Below are 20,890 nucleotides of genomic sequence, written 5' to 3' on the forward strand. Positions count from 1 at the left end.
TGAGTACTTGAATGACGATTGTAAATAATTAACATAATATAACAACATATCGTAATACAAATCTAGTTATATTTGGAATTTTAAATTATATATAAATATTATTATGTATAACAATGAATAAATAAATATATGTATAATTAGTAATAAAAATACATGTTAATCAATTATGTTCAAATCTAAAATGGATCTCAATTTTAATTCTAATCTTAATTTTAAGTGTAATTTGCTACACCCTTACGGGGTAACACATGAATGTACCTACCTACTAAAATAGTCCTAAGGTTATAAACCCATGTGAAATGCAAAATAAATAATGTAAATAAATAAAAAAAAAACCGAAATGTCACAGTGATCATTTTATCGTTAGGTGTACGAGCGATATTTGTATTTTGAAGTGGGGTCCGAGTTTTCTAGATTCGTATAGTCTCGGATTAGGAACGTATATGAATCGGATGCAAAGCGCAAATGCGCCAATGGTTTGACCAGCCACCTCTCAAGCAGGGATCGTGGGTTCGAATCCCAGGCTCTGAGTTTCTCGGAAATTATGTGCGAATTTAACATGAGCATTTCAGTGAAGGACAACATCGTGATGAAACTTGAATGTCAAAAAAGGTTCACAACACTCATCAGCGTGGCGGACTATGGCCTAAATCCTCCCCTGAGAAGAGACCCGTACCCAGCAATAGGACGTACAAATAAGATAGACAAGATAAAACAAATTAATTTTTTCATTATAACTTAATCTAATAAAGGAAAACAAATGTAAAGTAAGCTACGATTTTATTAATATACACAGTAAAAAAAGAACCTTAATTGATGACAAAGAATACAGAAATGCGTAGATATGTGAGATTATGTAAATATCGCCATGTAGCTATGTAAGTACAGCGACAGTCGCAACAAAAGTTTTAGGGGTCCTATTCAGAAATCGTTCCCATTATGAGCTCTTACACATAAACACGATACGACGTACGAACGTAAAAATTCACGCCACGACATCGTAACGTGTCACGACACCCGGCACGACGTCGTATCGTAGAAACTCACGCTACGCTCCCCAGTGCCGCGCTCCCCAGTTGACGACACCCGTCAATTGTTTAGAACTCGGGCTAGCCAATCGGAGCGTAGTTGTCATGGTAATGATATGGCAGAATAGTTTTCAAACAAATTAAATGACATTTCGTCTCTATTTCTGGTTATATGCTCGATGACTAATTTTAAGTTTTTAAAAGAGAATCTTGTGCTCTATCTTTTGCTATTTAGCCGCATTTTAGTTAGTGGACGGCAAAAATGTGCTTGATCCCTAGGTACTTTTTAACTGACTTAAAAAAGGAGGAGTTCTCAATTCGAACGTTTTTTTTTTGTACGTATGTTACGCGATAATTTGTGAACCAATTATGATTCTTTTTTGTTGGAAAGAGGGTACCTCAGTATTGGTCCCATTTAAATTTGTAGGAAATATTCCACCTCTAAGGGTGGCAAACTAGAAGATGAATCCGGTTTCGCGCACTTCAACTTTGAAGGTCGGTTTTATAAAAAGAAGTTATAAATACGACGTATGTTCTTGCTGCTCAATTAAACAAAAGCCGACATTATCAAACCAGAACCAGAAACTATTTGAGAAATTGTTACACAATGTAATTGTTATAAATAATCATCAACAATAAAAGACACCGTAGGCTGCCTTCCTGGAGGTGTTAATTCAGGATGGACTCTGTTCACTTTCTTCTTCTCATGCACTCGTTTGTTTATCACCTCCAGGCTGTCTTTTTCTATTATAAGTTTGCTGAATGCGGATAAAACGTCACAAAGTTTGACATTTGGATTGTCCATGATGATGCTGTCAAGTTTGACAGCTACCGCTGCGCAGTTGTCTGGTGACATCTGTTGAGATAAGAGAACACAATTATATGTATACCTATATCGAGTAATAAAGACGAAATAAGGTCCTTCTTCTTCTTCCAACTTTTAAATATCAACTCTCGTTTGCAATGAAATCACAACTTAGAAACCTGAAGTCGTATATTATTATAGTGTCCGTATATTCCAAAAATATTCTGTATTTATTGTAATAAAGCTAATAAATATCTCTAACAATGGGGGCTGTTCCATTCGGTGGTGTGGGAAAAACAGCAAAACATCTAATTATAAAAGAAACAGAATCACATTTCATCGGTAATTAAATATGTAATATGTAATTTTGCAATTTTCGTCCATTATAGCAAAGCTAAAGTGAAACTGAACGATTTGAAGTAAAACAATTGACGACACCCGTTAATTGTTTCGAATTCGGGCTGGCCAATCGGAGCGCAGTTGTCACCGTATAGCAGAATAGCTTTCAAACAAATTAAATGATATTTCGTCTCTATTTCTGGTTATATACTCGATGGTTCTCGTGAGAGGCTTAGAGTTGAAGGTTCTAAAATCTCTCACTGGATGTCACTACCTTTAACAAAAAAACACAGGAGAATTTTAGGCAACTCGGCAACTTTATCCGTAGCTCAGTTAGTAAGAGCACGAGCGATACTACAGTGCAGTATACTTTATGTCGTATGGTGGATTTAAAAGTGACACCAGTATATTTGACTGATGAGTTTCCAGGAAAAGATGGCCCTTATTTCGTCTCCTCTGGTTATATACTCGATGGCGCCGTTGGTGACTTCTAGTGAGAGATTTTAAAACCTTTTTCAACTCTATGCCTCTTACGTTATGAACAGTCCAAAGTGTCAACATTTATGTGCTCTTGGCTATAGAACGTCGGTTAAGGTCTTGGTTTCTAGTATCTATTTAAACTAATTACCTTATGTATAATAGGTATAAGATGTACGATCTCATCATGTGCTGAATAGTCATTTGCAATTTGCCGCGATCGTAGCCAACTGTAGTTGGAGTTGGAGTTGTGAGACAAATCCAACTCTTGCTGCTTCTTTTCTCTTATTATTTTCTCTACCTGTTAAACAAAATTAAATAAAACATTATACAACACCATCTTGATTAACAACATAATATTGTTATAATAATCTCAGTACAGAGTACTAAAAAAACCGACCTCAAAAGTAAGTGGAATTACGTCTATTTGCTAAATTTTATTGAAATATCCTTAAATTCGCCACTATACAGGACTTGACACTGGAGATTTAAAAATCGTTTCTCGCTACTCAAAGTACATTGAGAGAAAAACGCCTTGAATTGGAGAAATAGCAAAATCAACCATTAAAATAATTGCTCCTTAACTAAAATTAGGCGCCTATTATAAAAATGAATCTTCATGCGTGAACAGCCACCCTTAGAGGTGGATGATTTTCTTCAAAATGAAATGGGACCACTATGGAAGTACCCCCTTTCCAACAAAAAAAGAATCATGAAAATCGGTTCACAAATAGCGGAGTTATCGCGTAACATACATACAAAAAAAACATACAGTCGAATTGAGAGCCTCGTCCTTTTTTGAAGTCGGTTAATAACTTTCTTTTTATGATAATTAAGTTTTGTTGAATGTTAGGACGTTTACTCCACTAGTTTTGGTCGGATTCGAACCAACGTCTCCCAGCAAACTCAATGCCAAGTCAAAGTCGAATAATAATTTATTCCACACATTCCACAGGTAAAATTTTGACACTTGAAAACGTTATTTCTTTAAGCTACTGCTCGTTCACTACGCTGACCTCCCTGAGAAGAACGAGCAAGAAATCTAGGGATTGCTCTTTTCAAATAAATTTAAATGCTATGGAATACACTTTGAATCATAATTGTGTGGAATCTAGACTCTTGTTGTCTTTTCATGCTTCTTTATCTAACACATACTCTTCGATTTTGTAATATGACTTTTCAACTAAAATACTTTTAATGTAAGTTTTAAACTTAGGAAATGATAACCTAAATATATTCTCTGGAATCTTTTATTGTTATTGTAAAAACGTATAAAGTTCCCCATGAAATAATGGTTTACTTTAGTTAAACGAAATCGTGGTACCATGAGTTTGGATTTAATTCTAACGTTAATATTACGAATATTTTCTTTCTTAATGAAATTATGTATATTTTTACGGGCATACAAAATATTTGAGTAAATACACAGTCATGATACAAGTCTCCTTAAACTTTTCTCTGAGAGAAACTCGAGAACCTAAACGGTACTATAGTTCCGTAGTATAGTATAGCTATCCCATGCTATAGCACTGATTACATATGTATGTTGCCTATCATAGGTAGGTCACTAGCTAGGGCTGTTCACCCCTTCAGTTGTGAGGAAGAGGGATGAAGTATAGGCAGCTTAGGTTTTGCATTTAGAGGAGTTCCCCTCACAAATAGACTGGGCCCGAGAGTTTTACTATAGGCGACGATTGCCTAATGAATCGCTCTTGAATTATTTTTATAGTTTAGATAAGTTAGCGACGAAAACGAAAATTCAAGATATTCAGTTTATTAGACATTTCTTGAAATCTTTTATACCCAGTTTTCAATGGATGCTGGCTAGTAATTTGTATTTGTCAAAAGAGGAGTTGAGAAAAACAATTATGCATGTAGAATATCTTCTAATTTAATCACGGTTACTATGTGGGTTACGATGTATATTTTCATAAGGCGCACTCTCACTGTTGGCAAACACAGGGTGACTCTACGCCGATAGTTGGACCCGAGTCTAAACAGGCGGAATATCAAGTGCCACGGGCACCAATCGTGCGGCGGGATAGGCCACGGGTCTTCGTCGGGATCTCCTCAACGTGGATGCTACCGAACCACACATTTTCTAACATGTAGATCGATATATCGACCAAGAATGACCGAATTGAGACGTTCTGCTATCATCTTCATAAACGATATTTGGTTTTTGTTAATGACAACTTTTTAAAGTAGAGGTTTAGATTGCCTTTCCACCAGAGATTTGCGACGTAGCGAAGCAGTTTACGGGGAAAAATCCACCAATAGGATTGCTTCATTTTCCTAACCTCGCTTAGCACAGCTTCGGTGGAAAAGGATTAGCAGAGCGAAGTATTTGTACATACAAAATAGCAAGAAATGTGTGCGAGAGATGCGGACGAGGAATGTGTGTAAAATGGTGTAGCAAATTAGAGCTACTGAATGTATGACACTAACTGACACTGACATATCGCCACCGCTTAACCCACCACACCGTACCCCGCACGCGCAATGCTGAAAAGAGTTTGTAACGCATCCTCGCACTGCTTTGGTGGAAAGGCAGCCTTAAAGGTTCCACAACACGAATTGGTCGATAATTTTTTTAAACTTAAGGGTCTCTACAACCTCAAATGCCTTTGGAATCCGCATAACACACAAACTTATCTCCAAATTTTACAAACCGCTGTATTCAGTAGGTACACCTACTTTAGATATACCAATGATTTTTTTTTATACCAACTGAAATAAATAGAATACGTATACATGTACGATATACATTTTTTAAATGGCCTTAATTTCGTTTGTAAAAAAATAAGTTCTGAAATAAAGCCACTGTCTCTGGCGGCTCGACTCTAGCAAAATCAACCGTATTGGTACGGGAAAAATTTGAATTCAAACTGAAGTAACATCGGGTCTTAAAATATACATAATTTATCGAGTTCTTAGGTTTTTGTAGACTGTTGTTGTTGACTGAGTCAACCGTGACCATGGGACCTGTAGAGTGCCCGACACGTCGGTTTGTTTGAAAAAACAAATATACGCGATTTAAATACGGAAAAATAGTTTCATTTCCTATGTACATAATTTGTTTCATGTAGTAAAAACACTTTTGACGAAAAAACGTGTCTCCTACATGGAGCGACATAGAGTTGTTAAAACCACCTAATAATAATTAATTACTTTTTTCCGAATTCCGGATTTCCGGAAGAAAGAAACTTTACTCTATTTATGAAGATAAAAATGCCGTCAAAAATGGCATTTTTCATCGTAAGCGTTTAGCAGTCTTTTTATTAAAAAGTATTAAAATAATCTAGAGTGAACATTTTCCTTTTAAATTACGAGATTTCTGCTAGTGGTTCGAATTTATGAACATCTGTTATATTGTGTTTTTTAATTAAAATAAAATATTTTTAGAGCGCGTTCACGACAATGCTCATGCAAACTAAAACGTCCTAAAATTCCCCTCGTAAATAAAATCTTAAATTATTTTTTTTCTTATACGGTGTCTAAAGCTAGGGAGGGACGGAGAGTGACCATACTCGTCACTTTTTATTCTCTGCTTTGGTAAAAGGTCAATTATCTACTGCATTTTTACATGGCACCATTAGAATTATTTTTAAATCCAACTTCGACTTTCTGTGACAGTTGTTCTGTTCTACGACGCAGTAAAACGATTTCCGGAAATCCGGAATTCGAAACAGTCATTATTATTTAATATTTGATGGTTTTTAGAAGTCTATGTCGTTGCTCGTAGCTATATCTGTACATGTATTTATATATCGCACTGTCAAAATACACTAAAAAAATTACTAAAAACTTACTTAACTTACTGTAAAAACATTATTAAAATTTATGTATATGTTGAAGTTTATTAGAGACATCTAAACAATTTCCTGCTTGCCAAATATTTTTAAAAATAAAATTGAAACAATAACTTTATATTCTTGAGTAAGAACTGTTTTGTCTAGAATTTACTCACAAACATTTTGTCATATTTTGAGTTAAGTGTTTTTTAAATTGTTTCTTACAATATTCTAACGACCGTTTCATTCACCTATAGAGAATCAAATTTTGCGTTCAGCAATGGTATGATCTTGAATTTCACATATTTTGAGTTACAACACTATTGTAGTAGCAGTGCGATATGTGGAACATCTTTGTCCAACCATTGATGATCACTTGTGGCTTTATTAGAATAGGGCACAAAACATGTTTTAAAAAAGAATCAACTTGTACTTACGTATTTAATTAACTCTCTACTTGAAAAACATTTCTCAGGACCAGCAGTGTTTTTTTCATAAAAAATCATTGTTCTACACTTTTGTCGTCTTATAAGAACAATGGCTGATACCGAAATCATATTATCGCTTAATAAATAAAAATGGAAAGCACTTTTAGATAATCGAGTTTATTAATTAATAGATAATCCTGGAACAGTGCCGGTGCTAGGCTATGTAGGGCTCCGGTGACTGCAACTACAATAAACCTGGCGCCCTCTAGTAGGCACGCGAACAAAACGAAATTCTTAAAGTTGCATTTTTCCCAGTGATCGGAAATTCGGGAATTATGTTGAAAAGCAATAGTACGTTTACTTTGCCTGGGCCGTGAAAGACGCAGGCTTTTAGGGGCAGTGGCCCCCTAAAACCCTGCGCCATTTGTAAAGCCGGCACTGTCCTTCAGTAGCAGTTTACTGCCAAGTGCCTATAACTGAAATATCAATACCGAATGGCATGATAACGGAATGCCAAAACAATTGCGAAATAGGTACAGACGGCATGACCTGATAGAACTTGGCACTGTATTCTACCATTCTAATTTGGAACCCCATACACATGGCAAACATAAGTTAACCATAAAAAAATTCATAAAAATATTTTTGTACGTAGTCTTTACAACAAAATCTATGGTTAGTACCCTCTTCCTTTATTTTGGGTATGGTTGACCACCGCACGCCAGAAGTGTGACGAAACCTATCTCCTGTTACTTATATATTATTATATATACTTCATCGTGTATATAACCAGAAACAGAGACGAAATGTCGTTTAATTTGTTTGAAAACTTTTCTGGCATATCATTACTGTGACAAATGCGCTCTGATTGGCTAGCCCGAGTTCAAAACAATTGACGGGTGTCGTCAATGGGTGTCAACTGTTTCACTTCAAATCGACCAGTTAACTTGAGCTTTGCTATAATGGACGAAAATTGCAATATTACATATTTAATATTTAATTACCGATGAAATGTAATTCTGTCTGTTTTGTAATTAGATGTTTGCTGTTTTTCCTACACCACCGAATAGAACAGCACGGCATTGTTAGAGATATTATCTTTATCACAATAAATACAGAATATTTTTCGGAATATACGGAGACGTACACACAGGTCAGTTTTTGGCGCTGTCTTTATTTCAGCGCGAGAGTTGCTATTTATAAGTGATGTATCACTGATAAGTTACTAGGAATGTACGGCCCTTATTTCGTCTCTATTTCTGGTTGTATACTCGATGTAATGTACACTGGGCGTTTACGTGATAATTAAAGAAATATTGTCTGGGTCTAAACTACTTCACATAAACAATAATGTCAAGAAATCCACGTCAGAAAGATACAACACCCAGTCTGGTATTTCCAAGTTCAAAATGTCCTGATATCGTTCGGTGAAGTCAATGTTGAGGTTTTCCAAATGTTGACAGTAGGCAAACATATCGTCGTCACTGCAGGATACTGATAAATTCGTAAAATTGTGAAACTCACATCTGCCCATATTCTTTTTGTGTAGAAGCAGTTTGGCTGCGAAAGTAGCAGCGACATTTTTTGTTTTAATTAAATTTAGTTCATCGCCTTGCAGTTGGAGATTCATGTCGTTGAACAATTTATACATGCCTGTCATGTAAGCTATATCATTCTTTGATGTAATGAGCTTGTTGCGCAATTCTGTATCTTTAGTTTCCAAGAACTCTATCACAGAGTAAAACAGGTTGTAAAATCGAGTCAGACAATTGCCTCTTGATAGCCAACGAACTTCAGTATGAAACAACAAACGGTTGAAATCTTCGTCATTAGTAACACAAAGCTGATGAAATGATCTATCATTCAAAGAACTGTTATTTTACGGATTTTATTGACTGCTTTAATGACAAATTGCAGTGATTGAAATAGTCGTTCACTTAAATTTCTAGCAACCAAATGTTGTCTATGAATAACGCAATGTACAGCAAGGAGTTCTTTTATGTTATAACTACGCTATGAAGCCTTTATGACACCCTGTCATAGCCGGAGCGCCATCCGTAGCAACTGATATAATATTTTTCAAGGGAGTCTCTTTCTCATCACAAAACTTTTCCAATGTATTGAATATGGTTTCACCTTTTGTATCGGTCTCTAAATTTCTAGCAAACAATAGTTCTTCACATATTTTCTCATCTTTAATAAAACTCACGTAAGACAGCAACAATGCTTCATTAGTTGGTAAAGTGGAAAAAAAAAGCCTCTACACAGCGCCCCCATTTTTTTTCTGGGTCTCTTACGCGGGGCGTTATCGCCCACTTTGAGAAAGGCTGGTCTAAGTGTACAAGCCACTCGACGATTTATGTTTATTTGTTATTTTTTATAATTAATATGTTAAAACAAATAAAAAAAAGTAATTGTATTTATATTTTTTTTATTTGTTTCTTTTTTATTTACATTAGAATTTAGTTGGAATTTAAGTTTGTTTACGGCATTTACTCTAAACCATAAATTTAAAGAGATGACACTTTTCTATGCCTATAATCTTTATGGTTTAATGACAAACTCCGATGAACTTAGTTGTCATTTTTTGTCATGAATCAGAAAACATGTAAATTTTGGGTGGCTTTAGAGTTTTAAATGATTTGTTTAACGCTTAGAAATTTATATTTATAAAAAATTGTCGTTATTTTTGTTAGTCATTCAATTTAAGAATCATAAAATTAATTTTAATAGTTTTCATTAGAAATATCTGCGTGTTGAATTCCTGGACTTTTCTAAGCAAATTGGTAAAGTTTTGCAATAACCAAGCTGAAAAAAACAACTTACAAATCAATTTTAAAAGAGATCTCAAAGATTTTACATAAATTTACACCGTTCTCAACCTATCTACATATAGACAAAAATTAAATATCATCTCAAGTATTAGAGGTACAGTAATGAATAACATAACTCTGTTAAGACGTAACATTTGTGTCACCAATTACAAAGAGGTATCACTTGTGAATGACTAGGTAGATATATTAAATCTTCAGGATAATCTATATAAATATTAAATAAATCTTAGATAAATAGTCGGTAATGAATGCCAAGTGTATTTGGTGCTGCTACATATTGTTTACATCATTATTGTTCTTAAGAGCTCTATTTTGGACTCAAGATACCTTTATCGATCTTAACTCTCTGTTTGATTTGTCTCAAGTCTTATATTGGCCGCAAGTTACTTTCAACTAATGGGAAAGTACAGGTAATTGCGTGATGAGTCAGTGCGTCTTTTTTGGTCTCAAGTTTCTTGTCAACGTTTGAGAACAGTCTTAATGTTTTTAAATTGGACGTGTTTTATAAAAAGGTACTCTTTGTTTTTTTGATGTTTATTTATGTCACAAAAATAGAACTATGATAAAAAACGCATAAATGCAAGGTGACGGTATTACGTTGGAGCCGGTAACTTCTGCATCTGGGACATCACAGGTTGAACGTGGTTCACCAAGAGTGTACGGCGTTTTATTTAGGCTATTTGATGATCTTTTCGACGGATTGTTTTATGTTTTAAAAGTTGCATGTTGTTTCCCTTTGGCAACAAAGAGGAGCAAGTCTGTAAGCATCAAAGACATAAAAGTGGCAGCAAGTGTAAATGAGAATATAAACTTTGGAAAAAAAAAGAAAATGGTGGAGAAGAAAATTCAATCCGCAACTTCGCAAGAAACATTCTCTTCAGCCGCTACAACAGTCATTTCGAAATTAAGTAATACAACAAATTCTGGTTCCTGGACAAGTTTCGTACGACATGCCGATGTTATTGAAGACAAATACGATTATATAGAATGCGGGGACCGGAACACTTTGAAATCTAAAGCTGGTATAATAAAGAGTTTTTTCTCTAAAGAAATAATGTTACAAAGAAGAGTTGCTTTGAAAAAATATGTGCCACAAATAAAATTTAGAAGACGCGGGAGACAAAATTCTGTCGTAGGACCTAGTTCCAGTAGCGAAGTTATGTTTTCAAAGTCGAGGATAAGAAATGTTAGAAATAAAATTTTCCCACATTCACTTGCTAGAGAAATGACCCTGGACCCAGAAATCTATCCATGTTTACAACGGAAAGGAAATGTTCGGGATAAGTCAGCTCGAAATCCGATAAAATCCGTTTTTGAAGGAAAACTAAAACGTACTGTAACTTTCTTTAATGATATCTATGAAACCAGTTGCAACAAATAAAATTATGACTGTTTATTGTTTCATTTTGAAATCGTTTTCATTTTCGCTTTTTGTGAGAGTAATAGTTAATAACGCCATCTATTACATCAGTACCTCAAAATGTGTACAGCCAAAGTGCGCGTTTTTTTCGAGCGTTTTTTGTTGTACTACTTTGTTGTTTGTTGGGTGTCCAGAATTAGTAAAATTACTTGCCAGTTCGATGGCAGTACCTGACGCTAATTCACCGTTCTTGATTCGTGATTCATAAAAAAAAACCTTTGTACCCGTGGAACTACCAGCATAACTACTAGTAATTCCACGGGCAATACGGGAAAGTATTATTGCTCGTATTATTGGTGGTAGTACCACGGACAAAACCATTAACTTCCCGCGATACTACTAGGCCTGTCGGTAGTTACACGGGAGATTATTATTGCCCGTGTAATTACTAGTAGTTCTGGTAGTTCCACGGGAGATTATTATTGCCCGTGGAACTACTAGTAGTTCTGCTTGTAGTTCCACAGGCAACAAAGGAAAAAACAGTAGCTATCGTGGAATTATTTGATTGAATTGATGTTATATTCATGAAAATTATTACTCAACTGCTTAGTTGTAAATAAAACCATAAATGGCACCCATTTTACAGCATTCAGTAACTACACAGATTCAGTCGTTTCGAAATTGTTTGACAAAGATTTTTTCCCGTTTTTATTTATATCAATAATCAAGACCTGATTAAAATCGGTGTTATTATTTTTCTAGCAATTGCTTTAGCTTTCCTCGATTTTTATACACCCGTGGAAATTATCACGAACAGATAAAAATCTGAGTTTAAGATGTAGTAAGTGCGTAAGGGTTGTCAATTAATGAAAATATTTATTTTTATTATTGGCTAGTCTGCAGTAGCAAAAAGCCAACGACACGCTGTGTTCCCAGGCGGTCACCCATCCAAGTACTGACAGCGCCCGACGTCGCTTAACTTCGGTGATCGGACGAGAACCGGTGTATCCAACGTGGTATGGACGTTGGCGACAATGCAATCAAATTTACCATTCTCTTTGAAGGAATATGACGTCATCGGCAAAGTATCACTTGCCCGTGAACGGTGGTTCACTGATTCACCTCGGTCAACCAATTTTTCTTCCCATAGTTCACTTATGTTCACCTGGGTGCCACCTGGGTGTTTAATCCTTCCCGTAGCTCACCTATGTATGTCCACCTAGGGATTTTTCTTTTCTCCTGACATCTGACAAACTATAGTACATATATAGCGCAATGTTTTTCGCCGTCCTTGTCATTAGTATGACAACCCTCCGCTTGCAAAATGTTTAAATATTACACTTACTTACTTAACACTTAGTTATTTTTAGTGCCTTGTATAATTTGACGATTTATGTGTTTTGTTAAATGTAAATTATAAATTAAATTATGTAAGAATGATGTGCAGCTCTAGCAATCTCTCTACGAATGGAACTAACGTAACATCTACTGCAGTAGCAAAAAGCCAACGACACGCTGTGTTCCCAGGCGGTCACCCATCCAAGTACTGACAGCGCCCGACGTCGCTTAACTTCGGTGATCGGACGAGAACCGGTGTATCCAACGTGGTATGGACGTTGGCAACGTGACAACGATATTTACCAATCACTAAGAAATATGACGTCATCGATAAAATTTCATTAGTTAATCCTTTCATGGACAGTACTTACATACTATCGCACACAAAAATGTCAGCATTTTTAATGCTGTAGTGTTTAATATATTAATTTAATACAAAAAGTTCAATGTAGGTAAATCAATGAATTTTATCGAGTTCTTAGGTTTTCGCGATTGTTACACATAGGAAATGAAACTATTTTCCGGATTTAAATCGCGTATATTTGTTTTTTCAAACAAACCGACGTTTCGGGCCCTTTACAGGTCCCATGGTCACGGTTGACTCAGTCTACAACAACAGTCTACCGTGACAATGAATTTTACCACGCTATGACAAATTGATACTTCTCAGTGGAACAACAGTAGGCGGCAACTATACAGAAAGCCTTTGGAAATCGCACTTCCAAGCCCATAGTTGGGGTCCATTATCGAAACGAGGTACCCCGTATCATATTATAGGTACAAGGCGAAGAGCACGTGAAGCTCTTAAGACTTAAAACCTACACCTGCCGAACTAAAAAACGAATGTTGTGAGGAAACGTTCAGGTGCAGACTGAAGAACCTTTTATTGGAAAAGTCCCTTTACTCAGTAACAGAGTACACTCAAAGTACTTAATAAATAATTAAATTATTGCATTTATTAATGATTTTGACATTCATCGGATTATTATACTATAATATACATTTATTAGTTATTAAGAACCCATATTGACATTTCCTGTAAACACTTGACATTGTTAGTTTAATTCAATTATTTATTAGTTTAATTAATTGTCTTGATTTGTATATGTCCACTATTATGTACTTATGACTCTCTACTACGATGTATGAAAGTATAAAGTGTCAAGCTTGATGTGCTCTTGACTATACCGACTCAGAGGGTTCCAATATTTATTTAATTTTACATTAAAAGCCGTTACTGTCCATGAATGGGTTAAGAACCTATAATAACTGTGCTAATAAATTAGACAAAAATCACAACATAACGGAATGTGATTCGCCTCCTATGGGGAAATCTGAAACCATAGAAGATACAAAGAAACTGTTTTCCATAGTTTAAACATTAAGTAAATCTTTTTTGTGAAAACAATTTTGGCATAGCATTTTTTTGGTCAAGCGTAAGCTGTACTTAAAAATAAACTTCTGCTGTCGTATTTTTTTTCCCCGATACAATGAAGAAACTGAGTGTATTACCGTGAAAAAAAAAATTACTTACTTAATTTTATTCATTTTGTATGAAACTACATTTTATGAAATTTGACCAACTTCCGTTGTCCAGATTTTTTCGTTACATACAATGAAATAACATAAAACTGAGTCGATGAGCACTAAAAAATTTATAAATTTTATTCAATTTTATGTACAACTCACGCTTGACCAAAAAATCGACTATGCCAATTTTATTTATATATTAAATATATTTATTGTTTTCACAAAAAAAGACTTAATGATCCCTAAGACAATTTCCTTGTATCTTCTGTGGCTTCGGATTTCTTCATACTATCCCATTTAATAAAATAAACACTCTGTATGTCTTCTTCTTTTCGCATATTGGCGGTGCCCTTTTTGGATTTCGCTAGTATCGAATTCCACTTAGGACTTTTAAAAGCTTCTATAGATTCTGCTATTCATTAGTATTGCAGAATTACTATGTGAGAAAGTACAAACTTTCATAATTATTAGATTTTGAATTTGAGCGTAGCAGTTATCTTGAAAAGAACGTTACAAACGTAAACAAGTCTGCAGTCTGCGAGCATGTCATGGATAAACCTACACGTTCAATGAAGTTTGACAAACCCCAGGTCCTTGCAAAAGAAGTCCGTTGTCTACCCAGGACGCTGCGAGAGGCCATTGAAATTAAAAAACATCCTAATTTCAACAGGGAAGATGGTTTCTCCGTACCACCAGTTGGGGATTCATCAGTTTGGGTGTAATTTGTAATTGTCTATTTGTGTGTCCATGGCACCCGCAACACAGGGTTTCCCTAGTGCGGGGCTATGTCGAGTGTGTGCGTTATTATTATTATTATTATTATTTATATATTATATTTATATTTTAGAGATATTTGTATTTTTTTGCCGGTAATCTTCCAAACTGGTAATTATAATAATCCATGGGTGAATTGTTCTCTCATAGATAGGTGTCCCTCCGTTAATTTCCAAACCAACAAAAAAAATTAAATCTACTTTAAATTATGTTAATTCTTCTTTTAGCATTGATCTTTGTGATTAAAGCTTATACGTATGACTAGCTAGGTAATAACATAATATTATAACTTGCAGGCGTCGTACATACCAAATCAGCAAATTGTCTATTTGTAATGTTCTTATCGAGTCCTTAGGTTTTCGCGATTGTTACACATAGGAAATGAAACTAATTTTCCGGATTTAAATCGCGTATATTTGTTTTTCAAACAAACCGTCGTTTCGGGCCCTTTACAGGTCTCATGGTCATTTAAATCCGGAAAAATAGTTTCATTTCCTATGTGTAACAATCGCGAAAACCTAAGAACTCGATATATATAATTAAACTAACTAATTTTTACATTATTTAGTAATAATTACTAATTGACTAATGTAATACATTGAACTTACTTGTTATTCTACTAATTTAAAACTTTTACATTTTTAAGTTATATCAGTTAGAAATGAATATATCTAAATGAGGTTGTTCGTCATCACTGAGCCCGTCCTTCGAAGAGTCGTGAACACAATAATCTGTGTGACTAGTAACAGATTCATTAGGAACTATGATTTTTTTAGGAGCACTTGGAATAATTAAGTCTAAGACTCCGGAAGGGAGAGAACTTCTTTTGCGGAATGTGTTCCCAGGCGATCTCCCACCCAAGTACTGACATTGCGCCTGACGTTGCTTAACTTCGGTTTTCAGACGAGAACCGGTGTATCCAACGTGGTATCGTCGTTGGCGATAGTGCTATGAAATTTACCATTCACTTTAAGGAATATGCCGTTATAGGTAAATATGATTTTAGCTTAAATGGCCAAAATTCTATAGTAACGGTGTGCTTGCTTTTTAAAATATTGCTAAGATTTTTTTATTCAACAAAACCAACAACCGAAAGGAAGTTTGGGAACTAAGGTGGATGGGTACCTGTAGCAGTGCTGTCGACTCCGGCAAAGGTATTCGAATCTGCTATCCACAACAACATATTCGCGCAAGTTAGCATGCAACTGTCAGATGAGCAAAATGGGTTCCGACCTGCAAGAAGCACCACCTGCAATCTTCTCAATTATATGTCTGGAATCTTGCCGTCAGTGGACAATGGGGTGCAAGTAGACGCAGCTAATTTTGAATTTAAAAAAGCATTTGACTTGGTCGATAATGATGTATTGCTTAGGAAGTTAGCAGGAGTAGATTTCACTCCACACTTACTACAATTCTTTGCCAGCTACATGAGTGACCGGCAGCAGTACGTAGAATACGGTGGGCATAGGTCTGAACCTTATTTCACCAGATCAGGTGTAAGCCAGGGCAGTAACCTCGGGCCGCTGGAGTTTATAATAATGATAAACGATCTGCCGATAGTTGTTAAGGACGCGAAATGTTTATTGATGTTTGCTGACGACCCTAAATTGTCTATACGAAACTCTAAAGATTGTGGTACATTGCAGGAGGATATTAACAGAGTAGTGAATTAAAGTAAGGGAAACCAGTTGCAATTTAACACCTCGAAGTGTGTGACAATCACTTTCTCTCGTGCGCACTCACCTGTCAGCCATAATTACGAGATTGAGGGGATTACTATGACTAGAGTGACCGAAGTCAAGGATTTAGGAATTATACTGAATACACACTTAAACCTTCCGAGATCATATTGTTAGGGTATGTAAAAAAGCATACAGAAATCTAGGTTTTATTCTTCGTAGGGTTCATGGCTTTACAAATATTAAAGCGATAATCGCCTTATATAACACCATGGTTAGAAGTCAGCTTGACTGTAATGCGGTCATATGGGACCCGCATCAAGCAAAACATGTGGTTATTAAAGTAAAGTAAAGTAAAGTAAACGTTTATTTCTCATCACAAACTATAGGTATGACAATAATAGTAATAACTAAACTAATGTAATTTAATTATGGTTTGTGAGGGAGCTGGAATCTAAACTAGGTCGAAACCTGTCATATAGCTTCCAGGCCCCCCACCACGGACATTAGGACTTATGAGCTAACTACTTGGAAAATAAATATAATTGGAAAAAAATATGTATGTTATAGGCGTGTATAGTAGAGGAAGTGTGTAAGTGAGAGTGTTTTGAGTTAAAAGTATGTATAAATATATACGAGTATAAAATATGTAATATAAATGTGTGTGTGCGTGTGTGTAAGTGTGTGTGGATGGTATGTGTGTGTGTGTGTGTTTCAGTGTGTGTCTTTGTGAGATCCAACAACCGCGCGGGACGTTTAAAATGAGTAAATATTTTTCTAGTTTATTTTCAATTTATAAAAAGTTATATTATAATTTCTAGAAGTTTTTCAGTTTTTTCATAATTTTGTTGCTTGAGCCATTTTATAATTTTATTTTTACATTCATTTTTACAGAATTTTACAATGTTTAGTTTTTTATTTATGGAATTGTACAATCTCCCACTTCTAAAGTGATAAAATCTATATGCAAAAGAAGTATGAACTACATTTGGCTTACATACTGTATAGAATCTTCTGTCTGTGGATACTGTATTAAGATTATCTATCGTTATATTTGAGTGTTGACGAAGTACAGTATGCAGAATAAAAATTTGACGAACAGATAGGCATCTGCTTCTAAATAAAGTTGTACTGTAGGAAATCGACGCGGTTTGAAGAAGCACACTTTCAGCAAGACTCTCTGTGCTCTCTCCAGTTCCAGCATCAAAGTCTTAGTGGCCCCACCCCAGGATGTTATGCAATAAGAAATGATAGATTGTGCTAGTGTTTGATATACCATCCTCATAAGGCTACCATCAGCTACATGACGAAGTTGTTTAAAAATGTAAATCAATTTTCTTATTCTCTTTGCAACCATGTGTATGTGCAGATTAAATCTGAGGTTGTTGTCGAGTATGACACCAAGATATTTTATGTCTTGGGTACTTGTAATGACAGGACAGTCGCATATAGCAGTAGTAGGGTTTTGACATCTATGTGATTTTAATGACAAAGAGAATGGCAAAGCCGCGTTATTAATTGTAAATACAATGTATTTAGTTTTGTCTGTATTTAACGTTAAGCAATTGTTTGTGAGCCATTTATTTATTATATCGAAACCACTTTGTGCTAACGAGTGAAGTTCTTCCCAGCTATCCGCATAAAAAGTTAGGGTTGTGTCATCTGCATAAGATGCAATTCTGCATTTATTAATATTTAATTGACAAATGTCATTAATAAAGCAAAGGAAAAGGGTCGGACCAATTATACTTCCCTGCGGAACGCCATATTTGATTGGTAAATAATCACTATAATGATCACCAACTAAAAAAAATGTTGGAGAAGGTGCAAAATAAATTCACTAGGTACCTCTATATGAAACAATACAGCGTTTACCCATATTACCCGCTGATGTACCCAAGCCTACTTGTTTTAGGAATGGTTGGCTATAACACACGTAAAGCCAGGCGAGAACTTGCACTAGTATCCTATATTTTTAAACTTTTTAGAGGAAAGATTTCCAATCCGGACCTTTTGAAGCAAATAGGCATGTGTGTTCCGGACGGATACGTGTGGCGTCGGCGACGGCCTCATCTGCTGACCGTACCGCGTGTGAGGACCAACCTGCTGAACAAATTTGCTCGCGCTTCGCATTCTCAATTTGGTGGCCAATAACGTAGACATATTCTGTTGTTCTTTGACTGAACTTACAATGGTAACTTTGCTTGTAATATGTTATGAAAATATATAGATTAGTTACAGGCAGATATTTCATATGTAGCTTACTATCGCATTAGGTAAAATCCTGTAATAAATAAATAAATAAAAACGCACAATATGGAAGTCCTCGTCAAAACCAATATTATGAACCCAAACACAAGGTAGCTGCTGTACACTGTTGATCCGTTCTAGATCACCATAACATTTTACTTTCATCAACGGAAAGTGGGTTAAATTCAATAAAACTAGATTCATTCCCTAATTGGCCACCCTTAACGATGGAATATTTTTTCAATTTTGATTGAGACAACTGAGGCACACCCTTTTAAGAATCATGGAAATCAGGTTAGGAATGACGAGGGAATCACGTAACATAGACACTACCCTTTTTTAAAATCGGTTGTAAATGAAATTGAAAATTTCTTTTCGCAGTAAGATACTCTGGCGTTGAATTTTTGTACCACTTGGTTAGCCAGCTACATGGGGTAGATGCTGGCATCGAAGCTGGCTACGAGTCCACAATTAGTAAGATAATTTGCTACTAGATGGCAGTACTTGGCACTTGTTTACTCGTATACAATCTCGAGTAACTATAGCCGAATAGGATTATAATTTATTCTGCAGTCAAACTGTATTAAACAGTTTTGTAGATGTTTAGCTAAGAAAATTATACCCGTTTTTAAATCCTAAAATTATAATAATAAATAGTAATTTATATAATTCTAAAATACAGAGCGTTTATATTCATGCAATATTTTTTCTGTTTCATCAAAACGATTTTTAAAATATTCGTTCTTATTTACGGTTCCCTCACGAATAGCGATTCAATCAATGAGAATATTAAAAAAAAGGAAAATGAAGAAACTTTAAACACCTTTAAACACACAACTTCAAACACTTTTTTTAAACGGTATTACGGAGACTAGATATTGTTGATTAAATATAGTCAACTAAAATTCCACCAAAAAAAATCATTTTTTTCTTCAAATTCAATTTGCCACTTTGTGTTTCACTGTTAAGGTGAACTGGTAATTCAACGAAATACAACCCATATTGTAACTTTCGACTAGATATAGCACTTTTTGGCATTTGATATCTGAAAACTATATTTACCTATTTCCAACAATTTTTTTTTATTTATTTTGCCCGTTTCTCAAAATATTTATTTTTTTAATTTTGTTACTCTATCTTGAGTCTTGAAGGATAATTTATACAGAGGGTAATTAGAATTGGGAGGACCTCAATGGAGGCAGTGAAAGGTACATACAACGAAAATGTAAAGAACACGGAGTAATCATCTCTGGGACAATAATCATTATTATGACGTTAAATAAATTCCAAATTAAATTTTATTTTCGGTTTATTCCCAGCAGTTCCATGTACTCAGTTCCACATGGAACAATCGTCACTCAAAAGTTCCATGCACAAAAGTGGTGGAATAAATTTCATAATTTTTGTCTTTATTCTCGTTAATTCCATTCGTAGAGAGAGATTCCTAAAGCTGCATATCATACTTACATAATTTAATTTATAATTTACATTTAACAAAACACATAAATCGTCAAATTATACAAAGCACTAAAAATAACTAAGTGTTAAGTAAGTAAGTGTGATATTTAAACATTTTGCAAGCGGAGGGTTATCATACTAACGACAAGGACGGCGAAAAAGATTGCGCTATATCGTGAGTCTTTGGTATTATAGTTTGTCAGATGTCAGGAGAAAAGAAAAATCACTAGGTTGACATAGGGGAGTTACGAGGAGGATTAAATGTACCCAGGTACACATAAGTGAACTATGGGAAGAAAAATTGATTCACCGAGGTGAATCAGTGAGGTGGTCCACGGGCGAATGATACTTTGCCGATGACGTCATATTCCTTCAGAGAGAATGGTAAATTTGATTGCATTGTCGCCAACGTCCATACCACGTTGGATACACCGGTTCTCGTCCGATCACCGAAGTTAAGCGACGTCGGGCGCTGTCAGTACTTGGATGGGTGACCGCCTGGGAACACAGCGTGTCGTTGGCTTTTTGCTGCATATCCTAACAATGTTAGTCATAAAACGTGTTTTGTGTTGCGACGAATTAAATTTCGTGATAATTTCTAGAGTTCATGCGACTAGAAGGATCTAAAGTAGGTAATCGCTGGCGTTATGTCGAAATAATACTCCGCAGGTATATAAGTAAATAACGGAAAAAATATTTCCTAATTGCTCAACGAATTAACTCATGTCGCTGTGTTTATTTTTAAAATCCTTCTGGACCCACTAGTGGAACCAACAGTTCGACTCCGAATAGGAGT

The 20,890-nt window shown here is 35.2% G+C and overlaps 3 non-coding genes across 3 annotated transcripts; 1 reads left to right on the forward strand and 2 right to left on the reverse strand.

Moving 5' to 3' along the window:
* Positions 1-11,976: 11,976 nt before the first annotated feature.
* Positions 11,977-12,095, reverse strand: LOC113227627. Its single transcript, XR_003310215.1, has one exon. It is a non-coding gene; the product is annotated as a 5S ribosomal RNA (ribosomal RNA).
* A 472-nt stretch (positions 12,096-12,567) lies between these two features.
* On the reverse strand, positions 12,568-12,686 carry LOC113227628. Its single transcript, XR_003310216.1, has one exon. It is a non-coding gene; the product is annotated as a 5S ribosomal RNA (ribosomal RNA).
* Positions 12,687-20,498: 7,812 nt separating this feature from the next.
* LOC113227629 lies at positions 20,499-20,617 on the forward strand. Its single transcript, XR_003310217.1, has one exon. It is a non-coding gene; the product is annotated as a 5S ribosomal RNA (ribosomal RNA).
* Positions 20,618-20,890: the final 273 nt, after the last annotated feature.

The sequence above is a fragment of the Hyposmocoma kahamanoa genome, unplaced genomic scaffold, assembly GCF_003589595.1.
Source record: "Hyposmocoma kahamanoa isolate Upper Pololo Valley unplaced genomic scaffold, ASM358959v1 211, whole genome shotgun sequence".
Taxonomy (NCBI): Eukaryota; Metazoa; Arthropoda; class Insecta; order Lepidoptera; family Cosmopterigidae; genus Hyposmocoma; species Hyposmocoma kahamanoa.